Raw genomic sequence first — 7,034 nt, forward strand, 5'->3', positions numbered from 1 at the left:
ATCTTCTTATAATAATTGTTATGTTAATTTTAGTATAATGTATATGTATGTAGACCTAGTGCTTCTTATTTTTGTATGTTATTTGCATTACCGTAATGCTTTTTTGTTTGGAAGTTATTACAATGCTTGTGGAATTTTACACCTGATTTGAATTTTATCAAATTACTTATTACTACACCTTTTCTAATTTTATTTGAGAGACAGTTATGTTTTTTTCAGAACATCTATTTAATTCCGTAAGCGAATCAGTCCCCACGAAATATCTTGAGCTAGGAAAAAGGTAGCATAGTTGTTGAGGATTTATTTTAAAGCTTAAGGTACAAGGACAGGGGGGAAAATATCAGAAGTGTCAAAAATTACCCCTACTCCAAGGTTGCCCCTACTCTGCCCCACAAGCCATCAAATATCCAGTCATTATTTAATGGAAGTACTGCTACTGTGTTTTTTATAAGCTGTTAAAATATACCAACCAGCTGATATAAACATTGCATATTTGTTTGTTTATTGATTTTAGTGTTCTGTTTTTAAATTCGAATTTTAATGCAGTGGCGGTGTTGAAAAGTATCATGTTAGGGGAAGACCGTGACTACGAAGGAAAGTATTTAGAAATGGTGCACAGCATAGGGAATAGTAAGGACAGGACGGAAAAATAATATTGTTTGAGGGTGATTTTAACCATTTACTGCCTGTTGTCCCAAGCAAAAAAGTTCAAATAATTTAACGTAGCATGTACATAGCGTTTAGTAAAGGGAGCATACATACATAAGAGTAAAATCTGGAGGTAGATTTTGTTACTTTGCGTTTCTTAAACTAACTGTCCCTACAAGCCACTAGTATCAAGTGTATTTGAGATTAGTCAAATATATTTCAGAAAACATGAATAATGAAGTTAACAACACAGTCAGTTGTATTTGAGAAGGCATCAAATGAATTTAAGAGCAGTGAATTCTATTCTATTTAAGAAATTATTGTTAAAATGTATTTGTGAACTTGTGATTTGGTTTGCAAATATTCAGCTGATTTTTGCCAACATCTGAAACTAAAAACCCTCATTCTGAAATGAAATTAACAATTTCTCAATTCTATATTTTCTCAAATACAATTATAACTATTCCCAACTACATTTGTAGTTTTTATCAAAGACTCTTCTAATTTACATTTGATATCTTCTCAAATACAAGTAATGATTCTCAAATACAATTAATAACTGCTCGAATAAATGTGTTCGACCAAAAGTAAGTTATGTACCTATTGTCATAGACAAAAAGAAACTGTCTATGGTATTGTACAAACTTCTCTATTTTCATCCCATGCGGTATATAAAACATGTGGTTGGAATTTCTTCGATTTGTTTTGATTTTCTGTTTATATTTTGTTGTTATTTCGTCACCAACTTTCAACTCATAAGGCCCATGTTATTTTTTTTTTAATTTTTAATTCATTTGTTGTGCTTATTTTTGACCCTATTTTAATTTATAAAGGGATTCTTCTGCACAGGCAAATATCTTTCTAACAGTATGCATAGATTTTCCCTGTTATGTGTGGAGCTGAGAAAAAAGGTTTTCAATAAACATGCTATATTATACTGTATAGAATTGGCCCCATGTTAAATCTCTATAAGAAAAGTTGAATTTCCATTTTTGACCCAATTAGCATAAATATTCTCAAAATATAAATAAACCCCATACACATGATTCCCCCGCTGCAGCAAAGCTACAGACTAAGCGAATTTCCATTTGCCTGATTGGATTTTCAAATAACATTAGGTTTAAGGAGTACCTAGGTTTGATGGTACAGGGAGAATAATAAAGTATGTTTTTAGTAAAATGTTTTTGGTATATCTTAGTACAAAATAAATAAATTTGCCAAGTTTTGTCAAAATATACCCATAAACAAGCAAACTACAACGATTTACCTACTTATTCTCTATAAGAATAACATAGAAATTTTCAATTTGTTTTTATTGTATCCGTAACAAAGAGTTGTAAGTAAAAACTTCATGATGATTTTTCTTTAACCTCTTCAAAGTGATTTAGAGTAAATCAAGAAACTTTATTTTTTGAGGGTGAAAAGTGAGAAAACCTAATTTTTACCCCATAAAACCACGTTCCAATGGTGGTACGCTAACTCCTTTAAATAAAGGTAGGTTAAGTTTCTACCAAATTTAATCAAAATTGAATTATTTTTTCCCAAGTTATTGAGCTATTGTACACTTATATGTATATGAATTTGAAGGATTTTTTGAATTTTATTTTTGCTCTCTGGTGACATAAAAAAATTAAATCGGGTCCAGGTCTTGCGCCATGAGACCTATATTAATAGCTTATTCCCTATGGGAAATTAGCAAAAAGTTCTACAATTGATCCCTTCATTACTACTCAGCACAAGATAGGTACAAACAAGTACAACAAGTTGCATTTAAAAAGATGAAGGTGTTAAACTAAACACCATAAAGTTAAGCATATTTTATTTTTAGTTGTTATTTCTATTTCATGAACATAACTAAGCAATAATTCAATTTATTTATAACTCATGTATTGATTCTAATCTTGCTATGATTAAAATTTCTCTACTGAAATTCTAATTCATATAAGATAAAGTACCGGTATTTTAACTGTGGATATCCTTTCATAGCTTATGTTTATATAGTTCACTCCTAAGGATGATTTTTTGTAGTAGTGGCCCTACTCTTGTAATTGATTATTGCAGGATAGCTAATTTTATGTGTTTGCTTATTTCAACCATATATTTATATGCTTAAGATTACTATAGTTGACTTTTAAAACCTTTTTAACATGCTTCGTTACCTTTAAGTGTTTAAAATTTCCAAACAGCTAGATTTTTAAATAAAAATGACTTGTTTCATTTGGTATTCTAAGAGGTATCCTTAATGGATTTCTCTTAGATGTTGTAAGTTCATTATTCATCCATATTCATAATATTTTCAAAACTGTTTGGATTATCTCTGTATCAAATTGTAAAATTACTATCTTTTGCAAGCTAAGGTACAGTATAAGATTTTTTCATTACTGCTTTCAATGCGTTGAACTCTTTCACTCTTTGACCCCGCTTATTGATTTATCATCAAATTTATGATAGGAGAAATTCTTCAGAATATTTCACCACAAAGTTACCAATATTATTTCCCACACATATAATCATGTTTTTAAATATTTTTGTATAGTTACATTGATCTCTATGCCTTTACACAAACTTGAACATTTTTATTATTTTAAACATTTGAATTAAACGTAAACTATATATCCTTAGCTCTTTGCTTCTTAGTTCTAAAAGGCAATCAATACCTATAAATATCCATTAATGATTGTTAAAGACCATGGTGTTTTATGATAGCACTGAATTAATAAATAACTTAAACAGTGTTCTTTAAAAAATTGTCTGATGGATTTTATTTATAAGAAGGAATCCTTCTTCAATATCCATCGAGTAAACAGTTTTTTCACAAGTTTTATGGTATTTTCTATTCACCTTTGTAGCTTTCTAAAGATCACTATGATTTAACAAGAGGTACGGTACATTAATCGCAGACATGCTTGCGTAAATATCCTGGGCCGTGACGCCAGAGTTCAGATACATTCACTGCAAGGATCTTGGGTAACAGTGAATGTTCTCGGCCGTTCTTTATATCAGAATGTGAGACAATTTTAAATGTAGAACTTCCTTGTCAATGATTCTAATACTGGTAAACATTTTAAATAAAATTTGAATTTGATTCAAAATGTAATAATTTGTTCTCATTGTTAGCTTCTAGTTGAAAAAAATTGTAGCTTGGCTTCTCCCCACATTTATTTTCCCATCTTAATGCCAAAGCCAACCCTGGCATGTTTGTTTCCTTGTTTAGGAATCCAGTGTGAAAATAATTCAACAAATCACATCTTAATTGGTTTAGCTGTAAAGACAGCCACTGAGGAGAAGTTTAATCTACACTTTGTGGGCTAGCCAATAAAGTATGGATCCTGTCTTATAAGTCGACAAAAAACATTTGTTTCCTGGTTTAGGTGTAAAGACAGCCACAGAGAAGAAGAGTTTAAGTCATCTCCTTTGTGTGCTAGTCAATAAAGTATATATGGATCCTGTCTTATAAGTCAACAAAAAGCATATGTTTCCTTATTTAGGTGTAAAGACAGCCACAGAGAATAAGTTTAAGTCTACTTTGTGGGCTAGCCAATAAAGTATATATTGATCCTGTCTTATAAGTCAATAAAAAACATATGTTCCTTGTTTTTCCTTCCACCATGTTTCCTGATCTAGATAGTCCACAAAGCATATGATTCCTGGTGTATACCAGTGGAGGTTATAAAACAGCAGAACATTTCCTACTTGTAATATGTAAGATTACCTAACAAAGCATATGTTGAGGCTGAGGGAAGTATAACTGTCCCCAATGCCACCAGGTAAGTCTGACCTTGATCTTTGTTGCCGCCAGACAACATTCTTGTGTGCCTGAATGTCCTTGCACTTTCCCTGTGAAGTAACGGTTGCCTAAACGTGCCTCTCGTGATTTCACCTTCCAACAAACAACTCAGCTAAAACATAGAACTTATTTACGGTGTTAAAAATGAATATCGTTTGAAATTTATAGAAAAGCTATAAGAATGTGTTTTTGTATATGCGTTTATATGAGCATTAGTATATGGTTTATTTAAATTGTAAGACGAATAAACCCAATTTACAGATGGGTAGTAAGTGTCAGTAAAAAAAAAAACTTAGTATTGAATATTTTTAGGAATTAAATTAAACAGTACCTAAAATAAGTAAGTTCAGCCAAACAAGAAACAAAAACTCCATAAAGAAAACAACAATTAATACAAAAGAGGGAATGCTATAGTTCGGCCGCTTAGAAAGCGACCTCCTCCAGCATTGGTTTAGCATTAGCGCGCAGGTCGTTTTCTAAGCGGCCGAACTATAGCACATAGCACATGCAGACACGGTTCAAAGAGTGACTTTGCAGTGTTCTGGGTGTTTTTGGGATTTCCTAGCTCCAGCTGGGATATATGTATATTAATCTTGTTGTTTCAGATACTCTGGACACACTTCCTTAGGGGGCGGCGCAGGATTAGTTTCCAGATACCAAAACATTGTCAAAATTGATTTCCTACCAACTTTGATAGAAAACTGTCATATGATACATTCCTTATAGTTATCAACTAACCAAACGTTTTGAACAGAGGAAAAATGCAGGGCCGTCCGAAGGGGGGGGCAAACTGCCACGGGCGCCGCGGCTGAAGGGGCGCAGCGCTGCGGCAAATTTTGTTTGTGATCTTGTAGGTTTGCATGAATTGTAAAGGTTATCAGATTATGGGGTTAATAAATAGGAATCTGAAAAATGAGGCTGTAGTTAACAATAATTTGTAACATTATAGGTGTAATCAAAATGTAAACGTAATGCAGATGAAGCTAACATATGCGAATGTGGCTAGTACTGAGGGGAGGGGGCACTGCGACTACATTTCTCCTGGGCGCTGACAACCCTATGGGGACGGCCCTGCGAAAAATGAATATTTTACTTCTTAACATGTGAATACAAAAGGCTTTATTTTAGAAGCTTCATGGTCAAATTTCTAAAGCATTTATGTTATAAAGTCCAACTGCAGTGTGACAGTGTGATCACTAAAGTGATCTTGAAGCTTCTATTGATTTTGCCTTTAGTATAGTATCATTGTCTAATGGGTACTGAAGTATAATAACATAGCCAAAAATAATTAAATATAGACTGCGGTTGGTTACCATTATGGTTACTATAGGTTCTGGCGCACACAGGTTCTGGGTGTCCAGTGGTGTGTGCCAGAACCTATGGCAATCACAGCACGGCTGACGGTCTATATTTAATTCTTTTTATCTGTGATAGTAATAAGTTGTGTTTATATAGTTGTCAAAGCTAGTATACACTTAAAACCGGTAAGCTGAGAATGCTGTACAGTTTAATAAGTTCAAAGTATAAAGGGATGTGTTAATTTCAATTTTTGTATATTTAAACCCTGTTAATATTGTAGCTGTAGCAGCAGATCTGGCTTTTGGGAAAGGAATATTTAAACACTCTCTATAATATTTTGAAATTCATAATGAATCATATCAATCCTACAGTTACAATTAATGTTGAAAACAAATACTTTTAACAGACATCATTAGTTATTGACTTCTACTACAATGTCCTTACAATGGGCCAATGACCAGTGGTCACTATTTTCTACTCTAGGATAAGTCGATTTTTTTTATTTTTACTAGTTTACATACCGGTATATAGCATCTTAAAATATTTCTTAAATTAAAAGAAGTTTTCTTGACCGAAAACTGAAAACCCAAGCTGTAAAACTACTAGTTACTTTTAAATAGACAAACAGGAAAGAATTATTTTGTTGTTCTACATTTTATAATCTAGCCTATAAAAGTGGTCATCAGGAAAACCCAACCACATAATTGGAGTACAGAGTTATCATATTTAGGTGGCTTGTGTCTCTCAACTTCCAAAGCATTGAGTAGAGATAAGGCTGTAAAATGTAATTAGGGAACATTTGGATTTTACTTTGGGGGAGAGGGGGTGCTGAAAATAATTTTGAATAATAGCAGAGAAGGAAGTCATTCCCAAACTACTTAGCTTTCATACCACTGTGCTTATACATGTTGAATTTTTTTTTTTATCACAAACATTTAACAGTTTTATACAATTTGATGCCCCAGCCAGTTGGAATTTGAAAAATTATATCAAGTGTTGTTAAATCGTACAAATATAAAACTTACATGGCTATTCAAATCTGTTCTAAACAAGGACAAAATTCAGTCAAATTCATGAACAACTTTAGTTATGTATTTTTTTCTGTTAATTTACGTCATGAGTCCGGGTGGGGCACTTGGGACCAGGACTGGTATACGAAGGCGTTGGCTGATTGTAATAAACCAGTTCATAGAGCTTACTCACAACACATTATATTCAGACAAGATTTAATACGGTTTAAAAAGTGTGGTATAGGCCTAGATCTACTACACTGAATAAAGTTTGAATTTAAACATATTTG

This window comes from Macrosteles quadrilineatus, unplaced genomic scaffold, assembly GCF_028750875.1.
Source record: "Macrosteles quadrilineatus isolate MER2022 unplaced genomic scaffold, UCM_ALF_1.0 Scaffold_4__1_contigs__length_99947679, whole genome shotgun sequence".
NCBI classification, from domain to species: Eukaryota; Metazoa; Arthropoda; class Insecta; order Hemiptera; family Cicadellidae; genus Macrosteles; species Macrosteles quadrilineatus.